The sequence below is a fragment of the Pimephales promelas genome, chromosome 6, assembly GCF_988280905.1.
Source record: "Pimephales promelas chromosome 6, fPimPro1.hap1.1, whole genome shotgun sequence".
NCBI lineage: Eukaryota > Metazoa > Chordata > Actinopteri > Cypriniformes > Leuciscidae > Pimephales > Pimephales promelas.
This window is the reverse complement of record NC_142774.1, coordinates 14,015,255-14,033,935: the sequence shown is the minus strand read 5'-3', so window position 1 is coordinate 14,033,935 and position 18,681 is coordinate 14,015,255. Positions and strand designations below refer to the sequence as shown.

The window sequence follows — 18,681 nt, the reverse complement described above, 5'->3', positions numbered from 1 at the left end:
AAAAAGCCATCTTCTAATCATCCCGGTCTTCTCCATTTGGCCACATGTTCTCATCCACATCACACCTGATATATCTTCTCTGGCAAGGCTTCTTGGGAAGAATCATTTGGCATTCCGTATCCACCCCTGGCAGTGTTCTGGGATGTCTTGGCATGCAGCATCCATTGCATCCAGTAGGGACATTTGGTCCTGTGGATGATGGTGAAAAACAATCTCCATCTCCAGGCCATGGGATCAAGCCAGGGGTGCGTTTCCCGAAAGCATCGTTAGCCAACTATGGTCGCAAGTTCCGTCGTTATCAGCATAGTGATCGGTCATGTAAAAAATGAATAAAAAAGTTTCAGTTTTATAAGCACCAATTCTCGCCTTGCTCTGTTCTGTGATGAGCGTTCGTGACTCTCCCGTTCAAAATTGTTCATCAAAATGAACAAATCTTTTTTCGAGCCATGACTCGAAGGGTCCTAGATAAGACACTTATTCATCGTCTGGTGTCGTATAAAGCCCTTTGAAGCTGCACTGAAACTCTCATTTGGACCTTGAACAGTTTGGTTCCCAATGAAGTCCATTATATGGAGGAAATCCTGGAATGTTTTCATCAAAAACATTGATTTCTTTTCGACTGAAGAAAGAAATACGTGGACATCTTGGATGACATGGGGGTGAGTAAATTATCAGCAAAATTTTTTTTTTTTAAAGTGAACTACTCCTTTAAGAGTTTTGGAAAATTGTTAAAACTATTGAAAAATCTGTCATAGCAGTCGTAAAAAAAGTGTATTTTAAGATGAAGAAATGCTTCCCACGCCCCAGTTAGGGAAATCCTCGATTGCTTTCTGGCAGTCCTCTACAGGCAGTCTATGAGACGTCTCAACACAACAATATCATTTATTTCTGGCCAGGCAGTTGCGAGGCTGGATAATGGCCGCCTTTGACAATGCCACCCGCACACTGAGAGGGACAGTGGAGATGAAAGCTGGCATGCTGCTAACCTTTGTGTTTCAGAGAGATGATTCTCCTAATTGCTTGTGACTGCACGAATAGCCTTGGACACGACTGCTGTCCCGGATAGTATTAGGGTGTGCCCACACACACACAGTCCCATACAAAAGGCCCACAGAGCTGGAGAAAGCAGAGTGGCCATTGTGCAGAACCACTACGATTCACACATGAAAATATGGAGCCTTAACAGTTTCCTAGATTTTCAATGACAGCATTTAGTTCAAATACCACATCACAGCCAATAAAGTCCAGTATTCTCTTTTTTATCATTCTTATACTATTTATATTATACAGTACACTGATAAAAAATAATTATTTTACAAATATGTGTTTGTTATTCTATTTGAGTAGGCCTCTTAATATAGATTGGTAGCAACAACAACAAAAAAGATCATATATTGAACGTATTATTTGGAGTGCACAGAAAGTTACATTTAAAATATTTATAATTGAATCCTGTAGCATTTCATTACTCGTCTATTGCATTTGAAATCGCATACACTGTCAAAGTAAATTCTACATTTGATGAAGATCTCCATCAATGTTACAAAAGTGATGTAATGTTTAGTGTGCACAGTGATGTATGACGATGTATACACAATGTGTTTATATGGAAATTATAGCATGAATGTGTTTAGTATGAATGCAATCTGATTGTTTTAGATCCGCCTCAATAGCATTGTTGAATAGTGTTTATTCCACATGAATTTCAGAATCCTGCCGGAAATAGTGTGTAGTAGGTCATCCATTTTATGACCACTGTGAATTACTCATTTATCATTCTACTTTTCACCTATAGGTATATTAAAACAGTTGGTGCTGAGGCAAATAATTAGCTCAGAGTAAAAAAAAGTCACAAAATATTTTAAGAAATCCATAGTTTACAGAAAATAAATAATATTATTGACAAAAAATGTATAAAAAAAGTACTGTGTTGAGTCAGTCACCAGAGCTGGCTGCTGATGTACTGTCTGATGTATGGCCGATGTCGGACAATGGCTCAATCAAAATCAGTTGGTGCTAAATTTGACAAAAACAGTGTTCCATGTGTTTTTCTATTAAGAAACTAAGTGAAAGATTTAAAAAATAATTTACAAAATGGAATAATTCAATCTGTTACAGAATTTAAATATCTTGGATTGGTCATAGATCCTTAACTTAAATTTGCTAAACATATAAAAACAATCTCTAAAACAATACACAGTTTTAAGCTGAACAGAAATTACATACCAAACCTGGCACCCCTGCTGTACATGCATGCTATGATATTTCACACTGCATGACATTTTGGGTGCAAGCAGCTCCGTCTGCAACAAAACACATTAGTTCACTTTACAATCAAAATTTAATAATTATGGATAGCTAATCTGTTACCATCACTGTTACATCCTCGAGAAATATAATATAGACTTTGAAAGCTTTAGTAATTAACTTTCAAGTGTATTAATGATTTAGCACCCGAGCCACTTTATTGTATGTAAATTTATTCGGTTTCACTTTATTTGGATGGTCCCTTTAACACATTCAATTGACTATAAATAACGTTGCACCTACATCGAGTATTAATAGAATATTAGTAGACAGGGCTAGGGTTAGAATAAGTTGACGTAGCTGCAAAGTTACTAGAGATGGCAGATATTAAGCAGATAGTCTGCTAATACTCTAATGATAGTTTGTTGACATGTAGTTGCAAAGTTACTTATAGTCATCAGGATGTTCAAAAGGGAGCATCAAAATAAAGTGTTACCATTTATTCAAATACAAAACAGCAAAAGAGTTCCCAGAGGCAGCACAAATCATAACTGTACAATATACTGTAGGACAAGCTTCGCACAGACAGCCTTTTAAGAGCTCTAGACTCTGGAGTTTGTTACCATCTGACATTAAGGACATATCTGACTTTAAAAAGTTCACTTCCAGGATTATGTTGTGGCTAAAGGCAAACCAAAACTAACCATTTTTAAGTATTGTTATTTTTCTGTGTGTGTGTGTGTTTGAAGAAATGTGAATGTTTTTCATTTGTATGTATTATTAATAATGTAGTTAGAAGGGACAGGAGTTAAAAAAATTAGCTACAAACTCTATGCTGCATATCAGTTACAGGCTTTATATTGTAACTATCTTTGACTATATGGCCCCTGTTAAATAAATAAATAAATAAATAAATAAATAAGTAAATAAATAAATGAAAATTATATATTTTTCCCATGATCAAGAAATGTGAAAATTGCATTGATGCGGGTCAGAAACAAGTTTTTTTTTATAAATAATTTTAACTTATTAAAATTACTATCAAGAATATATTTTCTTTGATCAAATATTTAAAAAATCACAGCATGTCGGGTCAATTTGACACCCTTTATGCATTCTAGGGTTAACAACAACAGCAAACTCTTAGCCAATATATTTTTTTGTTCTTTATATTGCCATTACCAAATAACTCAGTTTAGATTTAGATTGTTAATAAGTTATTTAAAATAGCTTAGCAATTAGTTATTAGTTATTATTAAAAATTGTAATTGAAAATTTTAATTTCTATCATCGAACGCTCATGTCGCTCAAAGACTTATTTTGTCTGTGGAAAAGGGTTTTATAAATACATTTTGAGTTCTGCAGAAGAAAGAAAGATCCAAGTTTGGAATGACATAATGGTAAGTAAATGATGACAGAAATGTCTTATTTTGTTGTTGTTGTTGTGAGAATGATATTTATAACCTGTTTAGTGTTACTCAAAGGCATAGAGCAATGGGTGGTCCAGTTATGGCCCTTTAAGAGCCCTCTTATTTCCATCCACAGCTGTCCTCACCCTAGCCTGCTGTCCAGAATCCAGCCACATATCTACCAGCTGGCCTTCAGTGCCACTAAAGCCTCTGGTTTTAGGGTATGTGACATCAAGGCATCGGAGCAAAGGCCTAATCACGTTAACATCCACAACCAGACGCTCCACTCATTTGACTAATCAAAGAGAACAGCTCGTTCAGAGAGAAGAGAGGCACTGTATGAGGTACTTCCTATCTCCTTTTCTTATCTGTTCATCCCTGTACAGCACCTATGCAGCATGCACTTAATGTGCGGCCTGGACTCACTCATTAGCTTCCACATGTTACCTGGAATGCTCTGTAGTGGGGGAGGGTTTGTGTGGCATATACTGATTGTTTTGTAAAAATTATTTTCTTAATAATTTTAATGCAACGGTTTTCCTTAAATTTTTTGAGTTAAATCAACGGATCATTTTTTACTATCTATCTATCTATCTATCTATCTATCTATCTATCTATCTATCTATCTATCTATCTATCTATCTATCTATCTATCTATCTATCTATCTATCTATCTATCTATCTATCTATCTATCTATCTATCTATCTATCTATCTATCTATCTATCTATCTATCCTATCTATCATCATTCTTTGATTGGTGTACATGTGCATTTTGTTTATTTATTGTATTTCAGTAAATAAACAAAATGCACATGTATTGTATTGTTGCACATTTATTGTATTTGTGTTTATTTATTGTTTATTTATTGTATTTTATTCTACAGTTTGTTTTGCTGCGATCAAATTGATACAGAAACAACGTTACTGTTGGATAACAAATGAACTTTACATGTCTGAAAGGTACAAATCTGCTTTGTTGCTTCGATATTATCAAAACTATAATTGTTTATTATTGTTGGTGCTATTTTCAAATAAGTTGATTCTCTTAGTAATATCTTAGTACAATACACAAAATCACAAAGTATCTAACACAAAATAAGTGTTTCAGTTATAAATGTTTCATTCACAGTGCCTTTCACAAAGTTCGTCGAACTTTTAATTTGCATCTCTTCTTGGTCAGTGTAATACATTTGTCTATTATTTAATCTAAATGAAATTACAGTAATCATTTGGTACACATTTAGATTTCTAGATATTGATTCCATAGACAGTTTTCATAGAACTTTGCATTTTCAGATATGGATAACCAAATGTAATTAATAAATTATTCAATTCTTTTTACATTAGTAATGTATAGATAATGTGTTTGTGTGATTTGCAATTTGTGAACAGAGCAGGATACACTCTAAAAAAATGCTGGGGTTTTTTAACTGAATTTTGGGTCAAATATAGACAAAACCAGCCATTGTGTTACATTTTTGGATAACATTTTTTAACCCAGTGTTTGAGTTTGTCCATATTTGACACAAAATTGGGTTAAAACAACCCAGCGTTTTTTTAGAGTGTGTAGTACAAGGGAGATAAAAATGTAGTATAGCATCCGATTGATCAGAGATGCATTGGTAGAAGGGAGACAGATGGCATCAAACAGTTTTTTTCCATGATGGCATCAAACAGTTTACCATGATAAAGACTGCCACAACTCCGTAAATCTGTAAAGGTCATCTACAGTATATTCATAATGGGACAGTGAGAACATTTACTGATTTGCCAGCAAACTTTAACACAAAACCTCACGGCAGTTTCATAACAGTTTCATAACTTCATCACACCTTTTGATTACACACTGGATACTATTACAGACATTATGGATTGTTACATATAAAGCCTGTGTTACTGTAATTGTCTTTTATTAGCAAGGGTGATTTAATTAAAACGTATATATTGCATTGTTTGTTATTAAATGATTTTAAAGTACTAAATTGAAAGAAGATCATACAGTTGTGTTTCGGTGATTACATTTTACAATAATCTTGTGTTTGAAACAATGATTATGTTGAGTGAAATGTGCATACCATTAACAAAAGCATGGGATCAGGTTTTGAAATAATGAGTTACAAGTGGGATCAATTTAGATTTTTCGACTGAGAGTTTTGAAAATGTACACTTTACCAAAGTTAATAAAAAAAACCTGTAAGCTGTAAGTCAAAGGAAACATAATATTGATGTTATATTAATATTATAAAGTAACATTAATATATAATTATTTTAACAAAAATCTTTTTTTACACATTCAGTACTCAAAAAGAAAGAACAGTCAGTCTCAGTAAAACAACATTCATATATACATATATATATATATATATATATATATATATGCTCTTTGTAATTCCTGTCAGTAGTTTTGCAGCATGGACGGCATTCCAACATCAACACTTATCAGAAAGTTTTCAGCAGGAGCCATTTCTGCACCGAGCAAAGATTGGTCCTGTCCTGGTGGTGAACGATGTCTATAATGTTAAGCACAACAAATGACAAAACCATCCAGGCGCGCACATCAGCGCAGGGGTCAGGGAAGGTAAGGAAAAAGAGGCCCTCTATGACATATCTACTGTGGGAAACGGGCCGCAGAGATAACCAAGCTTTAGTGTTTCATCTCTGCTTCATCCCATACACATTATCACTGACCTTTCACCCTGCAATAAGAAAGGCTATGTAACCCAGAGAAACACACAGCTGTAAATCTCTTTACCCAGAGCTATAAAAGTGTAGGACATTCAAACGATTTGAATTTTGTAAAAACGAGGGGAGTTTATTTATTATTATTATTATTATTATTATTTGTTTGTATCTCTCTTATTTTATGTATCTATAATGTAGCAGGCAGAGTTTGCCTTTTTTTTTTTTTTTTTTTTAATTTTTTCCTTAGTCACATTAACTTAGATAATTAATGTGATTTTTTTTAGATAACATAACATTTTGAGTCTCCTTCATTGTATTATCTAAAAATGTAGGTAACTTACCTTAAGTATATTGCTTTTTTTTCTCTGTCCCTCTCTTTCTTGCCTGCTAGTAGGAAAAAATACTGGAGACTAGTGAGAATGGACATATTTAAAACTGAGAAGACACGCTGCCACAGGAAATCCCACATATCCGCTAGCATACACGCAGTGATAAAGAAAAATGTGATAGTTAGATTGTTTTTTACTCTTTGGCCTAATGAAACATTTTTCCATGACAAATTATCCCACAGTGAGACGGTGGCTTCTGTTAATTAGTACACAATTATAGCATGAAATATATTCAGAATTGACTCTTTACAGATTGTTCACATCTTCAGTGCATGTCTCAAATGACAATGCAAAATCATAGTCCTATTCACTGAGATTATATGGGATATTTATACGACTCCTGCTTGTATTTACTTATTTAAAAAAAAAAAAAAAATATATATATATATATATATATATATATATACATTGATGTTTTTACATTCTAAATAAAGCATTAAAAACATGAATTAATAATGCCACTTTAATTCAATAAATATACTGGTTCACCTACAGTAAATATGAAAATTCTGTCATTTATTCACGAAGGTAATTTTGATCTATTAAGGTGAGTAAATGATGGCAGAATATTTATTTTTAGGTGACCTATCCCTTTAAATACACATATTATTTAAGCTTTATTTAAATATTTAAGTTTAAATTTTTTTTGAAAGTCAAAGCTGGGACATAAACTAACACACAAAACATACTTTATTATTGCAAAGGCAGGTAAAAATGCCCTGGCCTAAGTCGTTCAAATGCTTGGATGGGTTTTATTTCGGCTAATGAGGTGTGAAGCCTTTGGGTGTGTGTGTGTGTGGTGCTTTCCATAAACCAAATGTGAGAAACAGCTTGTTTGGTAGGAATTAGGGGTTTACATTTCCCTTTGACCACTCACTGCCATGCCTTCTAATGTAAAACTATGCAGAGTGATTTTTTTTGTGTCACCGTAAGACCATGAAAACAAATTTTGATTTAAATTTTGTCAATCAAATAGACGAAATTGTTTTTGTAACCATCAGCTTGTTTTCGTTAATGTGTCTATTTTAAGAAGGTATCGTTCTCAGTGGTTGATTGGTTGCCTTGGCCTCTCTTATTGTCATCTCATTCCTGTCTGTGTCTTGCAGACATGGGCCCCCGGCCCCTTTGCGATGTAGCCATTAACTAAGGTCATTACAGAGAGAGGCTTTGTCATTAAGACCACATGGTTCTCCTTGAGTCATGCGAATGACTTTTTTATTCAATTTATCGTTTTATTCTGTGATTTCTTCATGGGTTTGGACAAATCTGAAGTGATCAAAGTATCACCTTCAAGTGCTGAGGTGTCGGGGTCAATGTCATCCTCTCTTTTAACGGCCCTTTGAATAAGACATGCCTATTGTTCTGTATTGACAGCACATACTTGGACCTGTCAGTCAACGTGTCACAAAGTGCGCATTGACGAACACAGAGGTTGCGTTATCGCTGAGAGTAATAAATCCGATGCCGTTTTAATGCGGTGCATTTCAAGTATTTTTACAGCTTTGTAATCGGTGTGATAGAAACCGCCAGAGCTGTTATGACATGGGAAAGTTGCCTTACCACCCAGGTGCTAACACCCTTTTGAGCAGCTCTGCTTAGCATTGGCGTCTCCTCCAAAGCTTTCAACAGTGCTGTTACTTTACAGACTCGCAAAGACCTCTGGGAGATGTAGTCCTGCAGAGTTTCGGAAACCCAATGGATGCGGATTTGCTTCTTTCATGTGAACTGAAGAATCCGTCTTGCCTAAAATTGTGCCGTTGTGTTCAGAGTTTTAGCCTTAAGCAAAATCGCATGCTGAAAAACACAACAGATCCCTTACGCTCATTGTAGCCGAGCTGGTAAATGCAAGACGCCATCTGTTTTTTTTCAGTGAATGCCAAAAGTAACCCAAGGGGATGGGCGAAGTCTGTGATTGGGTCGGCACCCTGTTGCTTCAGAGGCCTGGTCTCTGTATCAAACGACGCCATGCTGGAGGAAAGACCCCATGGCACAGGGGATACTGTTATAGAGGCAGTGACCTGGATGTGTGTCGGTAGGGAGTGTGGTTTATCTCCTCTCTATTTGTCATTTGTTCTTTTCCTTTTTCTATCACTCCTCCCCCATTTCAAAAGGGCAGTTTAGTTTGCCTTCCCTATTCCTTCTTGTTTCCCCTCGGTTTTTCCATGAAATCACTCGTCTGTCACCAGATCCTAGCCATCGTACACAATTCAATTGTCTCGGCGGTCGTCGCACAATGAGTTCCTTGTCCTCTTTGATTCTTTTGTCTGGAATGAGGCCCGAAGCAAAAGCTGTGGTGCTTTTAAGCACGTTTTAGCCTGAGTTTGTTTTATTTCTGAATTGAAAGTTGACCCAAGTCTCATTCATATAGCACCATAAAAAAGGCCTCATGGACTCCCGGATTTACAACTCACGGTGTTTCCCAAAGGCCTTTGAGGCCATAGTATACCCGACTCAACTGATTCCCCCTCCCGCCGCCAACGCAATATTGAACCCAACGCATTTTAAGCCACTATGCGGTCAAGGCCCATAAAAGCCTAACAGTCTATGCTGTGGCTGTTGGTGGTCTATCTTGTTCTTTGGCCTTTAGATGGCAGAAGGGGCCTTTTTTTGTCTGTCTGTGTGTAAGTGTGTGTGTGTACGTCTTTTGCAGGGACGTCTGAGAGAGAAAAACATCAAAAGGCAACATAATCCAGGTACAGGGCTTCACTTTTAACTTTTCAGCAGCTAGTGTCTGAAGCAGCTATAAAACTGTGGCCAATGGGACGAGAAACGTGATTGATGCTGAGCACAGCTTAATTGCTAAGAGATTTAGCTGCCTGTTCATAATATACTGAAAATATAGAGGCTTTGGGCAGAACCTTTGTATTTCCTTAACACATTGGGGTTTTGAACTGGCCACGCATTTATTTATGTTCTGAAAATAATGTTTAGTTTAGCATGTGTTGCTGGCACTGTGAAAAAAAAAAGCTGGGTTGTTTCAACCCAACTTTGGGTCAAACATGGACAAACCCAGACGTTGGGTTGAATTTTAAATAACTTTTTAACCCAATGTTTGGGCTTGTCCATATTTGACCCAAAATTGGGTTAAAACAACCCAGCATTTTTTTTAGAGTGTACTGTTGGTTTAATTAAAAAAAAAAAAGTAAGTTACATGGTTACATTGAGATAAAAAAAAAAATAAGTTAATACATTAATGGTTTAATGAATAATAATATTCAAAATATTATGTCATCCGAACAATAATTATCCAAATTGATTTGACAAAAGAAAAAAAAAGTCTTTTACAGTGTTGCTTGCAGCTTCAATTAATAAAGAGGCGGAGGAATGCAGCTGGGTAGACTTCATGTGGCCACCTGGGTTCTTCTCAAGTCTAACCCACTTCCAGAGCACCCTTAGAGGTGAGTGAGAGGGGATTGGGATAACTTTTCCTGTAAGTATGCAAGTCTTGTTGGAAAACATGGAGGGAACTGTATGTGTGGGGGGTGAAGGAGTAGGCTACACTTCGGAGATTTCTCAGGTTCTGTCATAATCTTTATTGCATGATGTGATAGAAAATAAATGTCTCTGGATCATTGAGGTTGACGTGCCAGGGGAGCAGCTTACAGTTTAAGGGTGTATGACTGCATAACATCTAGTTTTATTTTTCTATTTCAGTGTCATTCACATGCAAGCGGGTTTATGGTGACCTGGTTTTATTTTGATCCAGCCTAGAGGGAAGTTAAAGACAGGCACTTGAAAGCCTTCCACTAAACCACATGGTTGGAGGGGTTTTTATCTCCACCTAGCGGTTAATGGTTTTAATGCTGCAGATGAATGCTTTGCATTCGCAACTTCGTCAGTGGTGCATGCGCTTGAAATGCATCTAGCCTATAAATGCAAATTTCGAAACAATATTAACTAACCCAATACTGAAAGGAAAGTGGGAAAAGGAGAAAACGAAACACATTTTTATCATGATTTTTGTATTCATAAAACGTGTGCAAGATGATAATCCGCTCAATTTTTTGTAAGTAATTAAAGTTAGGTTATAAAGAAAATGCAGAGTTTCTACCACGGAAGATATAAACGGAACACTATAAAGAAATGCAGTAGCCTATATATTTGTATGTAGAAGCATGTAGCCTATGTCATTTTAAATTATCCTTATTAAGGTTCAACAAGTAAATGCTATTTTCCAACGCATTCTGTTTCTTCAGGATTTTTTTCCTGCGTACCTGACTGGATATTAATAATTTAAATACATTCAAATAAAACAAACAGTAATAGTTTTCTGCAACAGTAAGATAAAGACAATACAAAATGACACAGAATTATCACAAAAATACCACCATTATTTGTTTAATAACCAACACATTCTCATCCCAAAAAGTCATAAAACTGACGTTTTTACACTGTTGCAAAAACCAAAGTGGTGAAATGAAAATCCAAAATGATGAATACCGCTCTAAATAACATATCCCGACATGGAATCATGGATTAATTGTTTAAAATATATATATATATTTTTTTTCTTTCACGAATTTATGGACTTTACAAAACCTAATCCATAAATGGCATGGGTGTAGTAATTTCCATCAATGTCCCGCTCACCCGGATGGGGAAATATTATGCCCAGCCAATATATTTGAATTTGCCCTGGTTTTGAATTTAAGAAAATTGAACGCGCATAGATTTACGCACATTCATGAAAACAATGAAAATATGATTAAATCCATTTGTAGTCTAAATGAATGCAATTAGAAAGAAAGAAAGAAAGAAAGAAAGAAAGAAAGAAAGAAAGAAAGAAAGAAAGAAAGAAAGAAAGAAAGAAAGAAAGAAAGAAAGAAAGAAAGAAAGAAAGAAAGAGCTGTTATAATCTCTTTGATTTTGGATATTATTATATTTTTGTTCATATTTAACACACATTTAATGTCTTCTTTTTATATTTTACAATGCTAGCATTTTATATGGCAGCAAAACCTTTTTAATAATAATAATAATAATAATAGGCGTATCATATTTAGTTATTTGTTTTTAAGCATTCAAACCACTTTTATTTCAGGCCTATTTAAATAAGCAATAATATTATCTCATTTAATTGGCACTCTGTGGCATCATCGGCGATTGATGATCTTGTAGCCTCTTCATCTTTGGTGATAAATGTTTTAGACAAGCCACTCTTGACATTCTTACTCAATATCCTCGATGAAGCCATAAAGGAGAGGGCTGGATCTGCTGCAGGACCTGTTCTTTCTCAATGCACAATACCCACAAACTTCATCACTTCACATTGCGTCCCAAATATAGATTTATTTACAGGTGTACAAAATAGGGCAAATGTAATCAGTTCGCGTCTGCCGAAAATTACTGGCAGTTAATTCACCTAAAAAATGTAGGCTATGTGTAAACAATTTATGACGCATGATAAATTGAATAATAAACGAAAGACATAGCGACTTCGTATGAAACAGCTTAATTATTTTGCGAATTTATTTAGGTTATTATCGCGTTGTAATGAATTATTTATTTTTAAGCATTTTATGTGGCTATATGAAAATATGTCCTATAGTGTAAAATAATTGCGCACGAAGCTACCTGCTTGACACATTTCATTTCTTTTTCATATTTTCTTTTTGTCAGTTTAACAATGATTAACACCATGAAAAATGTGTCTGTCTAATAAGTACCAGATAACATGATTATTACCAGGCTATATTTATTTTGAATAGGACGACAGTAATCGCGATCAAACGTGAAAGAGAAATGGCTTCAAGAGCCATGTGTCGTTATTGGCGCTGTCCTCTGAAGTCATTATGAATGTGCTTTCCGTGAATAAATGCACGCACACACCTCTGAGTTTTATTAACTTGGTTTCTTATTTTACAACGTAATAATGTGTGAAAATAGGGAGGGTTCATAGTCAATTAAGACTTGAAGCAAATCTCTGTGTTACACACTGAAAAAGAAAACTCTGATGAAGCTAGCCTAATAATATGGTAATTATAATTACAATAAAAATGCAGTCCAACAATCACATTTCACCTAAAACAACCAAAGATATCGACAACCTTGGCTACACGAAACTGCCAAATTGAAATCCGTGCGCTGATTAGCGAGATACATATGATCATCAGCCTGATAAGAAAATTGGTTAGGCTATGAAATTAAATCCTTATTAGAAGTACCAAGTTAAAAGACTGAGATTGAGCAGATAGCAAACAATTATGCATTAGTACACATGTGCGCATTTTTTTAGTGTCAAAATAGGCTAAATAAATAAACAAATATCTAACAAGAGCAATAAACAATTAGCCTATAGTATGAAATAGTACAACAATAGCTGTGTCGGTTTTCCAAACAGTGGACTTGCGAATGTAGTGTGTTCTCCAGCAGTGCTGCCTGAGATCAAACAGTTTGACACTGGCGCAATGAGCGCAGCTTATGAAGGGGGTCCGAATGCTGTGTTGGGTGCTGGCTGGGGAAATGTTATGATCTTGTAATTACGAGTCTTGGACAGATGCATTATCCAGGCTCAGCGTTGGAGCCACTGGATATTATTGTAGCCAGAGAGCCGGAGGGCCAGACACCTACCATCGCGGAGAGGGGCTGACCCCGCTGGCCCTACGGCTCCCGCGCCATATTGCATATTTAAGCACCAGGGTTTTCCAAGTTCACCGGCGTTGTTGATTAACAGGCCATTGAGGGGAGATGAATTCTGCATTCTCCAAACGAGTTCCCAACAATCCACACGCGGTGAGGTCATGCTGATTTAGGGCGTGGGTTACTGAATGGCAAACATATCTAGCCTATTAAACCATTTACAGCATTTATTCAGATATGCTGAAGAGCATCCAAACTACGTTTGTATTTTCTTTCTTTCTTTCTTTCTTTCTTTCTTTCTTTCTTTCTTTCTTTCTTTCTTTCTTTCTTTCTTTCTTTCTTTCTTTCTTTCTTTCTTTCTTTCTTTCTTTCTTTCTTTCTTTCTTTCTTTCTTTCTTTCTTTCTTTCTTTCTTTCTTTCTTTCTTTCTTTCTTTCTATATGGCTCGACAAAAAAAAAAATGAGTTCATTGCAAATCAACTATGTTGTCTGGTTTACATGAGATTGACTATTTAAGTTTATTTCGTTGCCCATAATAGGGAGATCAACCCCAGACCTAAACCTGCCCGCGTCATATAACTGACGCTAAAGTTAAAGCGTCAGTGAGATGACGCCCTTGGATCGTCATCTAAAACTGTCGACTACCCTAAACTGATGACCCTAAAACGTCGGAAGTTGACGTATGGTCAAAAGCGTAAGTTAGAGAGTATGTTTTTTATATTGCAATTTTTATTGTAATTTAGAAATCTACATTTCTCTAAATGCCAGATATAATCTGCCACAATATTGAATTGTAACATCAATCATAAACATCTTGTTTTTTTTTAAGTTTGTACGAGTGTCTCCTGTTAATTAAATAGCTACAAAATGTCATTCCTCTGCAGTTACATTTCATTTTTCTATTTTAATATTTTACAACATGCTGATGAAAAGCTTTTATAAGCCTAATTGTATATAAGTGTAATTTATGGCTTTAAAATTGTTTATGAGAACACACTGATTTAGCCTAGATAATAGCCTATATGACATATGAGTCATTTAAGAGATTAATGTGATTTATACTTAAATCACATTAAACTGACTCAAAAAACAAACAAAAAAAATGCAGACTCTTGTAACTTATAAAAGAGTTGAACATTTCTTAACTTATTTTGATAAAGCAATTTAGAACTTAACGCAACTTAACTAATTTAGATAAAGCAATGCAAAAACATGTTGTCATACCCTAATGATATATATGTAGATTTTTTTTTATTTTATTTTATTTTTTTTTTTATTTATTTTTTTTTTACCGTATAGGAGAGATTGTGAATTCATTTTGTGAACATACATATTTTGAATCACTCAATCTCCTTATAATGGACTGTCCGGTATTCCTTGACAAATCCGTGCAAATCGCCAAAACAACATGCAGAGGTTCAGTTGGTGTAGTGGTTGGCAATAGGCCTATACCTGTAGCCTGTATAAGATGACATGCTCTACATGAATGTCTTCCATCGGCTCTGCGGTACTGGAACGACTCTTTTCTTAATCCCACAAGTGTCAGACACCTGCAAACGTCAAGCGTCCTGTATGGCATGATGTGACAGTGGACAGCCCATGTCAAACAGATACAGCCTCGTTCATAAACAATCCATAAAACAAACCTCTGCGATAATATTTAAGATGGGTTTCAATAACTCAGCGTGCTTGTGAAGGCCATCTGTACGTGTCTCACATGAAAAGCTCACCTCAGACAGGTAAAGAAACAGCTCTCAGGTCCAGGAACATTTGATGGTCTTAGACTGGTTTCTAGCACAAGCTCACAGCTGTGGCACACCTGTGGCGTTCTGTGAAGGCCGTATATAGTGTGAATGATGGAAGATTATATCTGTGCATCACAGACCTGAGACAGGCAACATGCTCAGCTCATTTAGGAAGCTCATATCCAGCTCCATTGTTATCTTAGATCTGATATGATGTGCGCTCATTAAAAAAAAAAAAAAATGATCAAAGGAACATGTTACTAATACTCTTCTGAGAAACAATCCTTCCCTTTGATAGTGCCTTTATAAAAAGTTGAATCAAGCATAGTCTGTATTTTGGTCTGTTTTGTCAAATAGTATGTTTTACTCATTTTCATCATTAGGCTATTTAAAAAGCGATCAGTTTAAAAACTGCACAGATTTAGGATTGACTATTTTATAGGCCTGTGCAAATACTTTGTGTGTAGCTGCATGGCTATATGAAATAATTTAGGCCTAATCAAAATAGGCTATATAATGATATTTTATTTATCTGGATATTGAACTTATTTGATTTTAAAGGTCTGCAGAGTCTGTTGAATGGCATTGCAAAGGGAAATGCTGCAGTTGCAGGCGCGTCCATCATCAGCACCACAGTTGATTGCCTAAATTCCTGCATCCAAATGAGCATAACCAATGTAAGGTAAGACATTTTAATAAGCTAAAATGGGCAGGCCTGTAATAAATCCTTCTCTGTAGGATTTTAGGCGCTGGGTAACCCCCCCCCCCCCCCCCCCAACCCCCAACCCCGAAAACTGCGAGCCTATATGCTGGTTTTATCTAGTTTAAACTGGTCTCACAGCCTAACCAAACATGGTTAAATTAGCCAAACCTAGGCTTATGTTCAAAAGTCATCTATGCAGGTCTCTGACGAGTTTACAAGTGCCCCAAACCTTTGTTAAACCAGCCTGGCCATGTTGGGAGACCAGCAAACCAGACTGCATTTCAGCACAGAAAAAGTAATTCATCACATTGTCTCAACAATGACACATGATTGTGAAATGACTAAGGAAGCCAATCAACCCAAATAATCACTCTCTCAGAAATTTCTGATTATTTAGTACAGAAACCATTGCGTTTAAGGAGGTGGTCGGGTGATGGTGGGGGTGGTTTGCAGGAAACAATTATAGAAACGGGGGCAGTCCCGTCCTCAAGCCAGTCTGGGTTATACCCTTATTATAAAGGAAGACACCTAGAGGACCAGCCTAAACAACCTGCCGTCATCAGCTATACCTCCACATCCATAGGCTATTTGTAGCTTACGTATTTCAAAACTCACATAGCAGTGCGAGATCATAAAGACTGCATTTGGCTTTTGAAATCAAATTCATTTAGCTTATTCGAAACAATTTTAGACGATATGGTAAACCAGGGCTTAAAACCGAAAAAAGCAGACACGCTTAATGGCCCTGTCTCCATTGGATCTGCATCAATTGCCCCTGTCCTTTAACACAGAAAATGTCAAATTTATCGACTTCAAAGACAGCAGATGTACGTCGAACTCGCCTTTTCCAAGGCCCAGACAATAAACTTTATTGTTAAACAAAAACCCAAAAAATCCAATTACTCAAGACATCTATAAAAGCGGGGACCTTTGGTTAGGCAGTTGTGGTTCTTTTTTTGAGCATCATGACTTTTGGCATCTGCTTGGCATTCATGTCGACGAACGATTTGCGTGGGAGTAACAGTGTTAAAACACTCGCACAGAAGCATAGCCAATCCAAAATAATATTAAGACAACATTCGTGATAGCCTATATATATAATTTTTATTACGTCGTTTTTTTTTGTTTTTTTTTACAAGGCTATTCCATATCTCCGTGAACAGAGAAGTGTCAAAATGCATTTTCTCTGGGGTGTCAGGTAGACCAGACGCAATTTCAGGCGTCAGAGAGGCTCGCGCTGTTGAGTCAGTTGTATTGATGAAATGCAGTCATAGCGAAGGCAAGGACTTCATCAATCATGCCAAATTATAGCCAAAACTCTGCCAATAGACCTGAGAAACATAACGTCACCTCAGATAAACAACATTTTAACTAGGCTATGCCTTTGATAAATCCATGGACAAAACAGAAAAAAAAATATAATATGGACCTGCTGCTATAGGTTATCTACTTGCAAAAATAACATGCATTTGATTGAATAAAACTTGTATTGTTTTTACCACTGAACTGGTTGATGACATATTAGCGGTTGAGCAAAGTAATAAAATTAATCATATGTAGGCTAGTTTATTTTACAGAAGTAGGGAAACCGAGGCCAGTTGTCACACTTTTCACACAAATTTGTTAGAGTATTATTTTTAAAGATAATTTATGGGCGCATTTAGCTAAAAGTTTTGGCAACAAAAACAGGTAAGCTATATTATTTGCTGTTCTCCAAGTATCTGCATAAATGTAAAACATTTAAAACACAACTCGCCCCAACTAGAAAACAGCGCATAATATTTAGTCATTAGGCCTATAATTGCTTCTTGCCTAAATGTTCGTTAGTGCGTTTATATAAGCTATATTGAAAGTTCAATTTGGAGGATATACATTTCACAACAATTTTACTTTATATTTAGTGAATTGCAAACGTTTGCGATAACTAGCCCCAGTCGACTGCATAATAATACTCGAACAATCAGTTACTGGTATACAATTTCAAGCAGAAATCTGTATAGGCCACTTCCATTTAAAAGTGGTCTCATTAAATCTCTTTTTTTTTTTCAAACATTTGCCCGCACACATGAACTGGGAAACGATCATTTTTTGCGATGTCTTTCTCATGCAGAATAATTTTAAAAGAATTACAAATTTGAAACAATCGCATTTAACCTTATATCAGACCCAAATGTTTGCTTTTTCTAATTTTCAGGAAGAAATAATCATATATTCATTTGAAATAGCTTGCTTTAATAAAGGTAGTCGCAGAATTTCTGTAAATTAAAAAAAAATCATTAATCAATTAGCTAATGCAATATCAGAACTCAGAAAAAAAGAAAATGTCCTATTTAAACAAATGCATTTTGAACCGCTAAGGAGTGGACACACATGCACACGCGACTATGCAAACAGTGACTTTCAAAGTTTTATTTTTATTTATTTATTTTTTTACAGTCTATAAGTGCGTTAGTCCAGTGTTATCTGAAATCTATCCTAAACAAATTCGTTCTGCTATTTAACTAAGCAGATTTGTTCAAATAGAATTGCATTTTCTGGATAACCAATAGAATGCTGAGCATAGCGAAAAAAAAAAAAAAAAAAACAACAACAACAAGATGAGCTGTAATCTCTTATTAACCCACTCAGACCCTGTGTCCATTACAATGGACATCACATGTCAGCCCCCTTTTTTTAACTTCTGGAGCATTTCACAATGGACAAATATGGAATAAAAATGCAAAAATGGAGTCACTAGACCCTTCCAGAGCTGATATACTGAGATCCCACGCAACATTTATGCCATGAATCATGGCCCATGATAAATATCTCAATATCTCAGCTCTGGAAGGGTCTAGAGCCTCCATTTTTGCACTCAGATCTTAGTCTCATGGCCCTCTATCAGAATCCAGAGTTTCAAGAAGATTGGAGAAAATTATTTTTTCGC

At 35.7% G+C, this 18,681-nt stretch overlaps 1 long non-coding RNA gene across 1 annotated transcript in view; it reads left to right on the top strand.

Annotated features, from left to right (window-relative positions):
* Positions 1 to 15,738, top strand: part of LOC120487544 (uncharacterized) — a 91,257-nt gene extending 75,519 nt beyond the window's left edge. The window contains exons 3-5 of the long non-coding RNA XR_016168979.1: positions 9,380 to 9,422; positions 10,044 to 10,127; positions 15,614 to 15,738. This is a non-coding gene — a long non-coding RNA (uncharacterized LOC120487544). The remainder of the gene's footprint in view (positions 1 to 9,379; positions 9,423 to 10,043; positions 10,128 to 15,613) is intronic.
* The last annotated feature ends 2,943 nt before the right edge of the window (positions 15,739 to 18,681 follow it).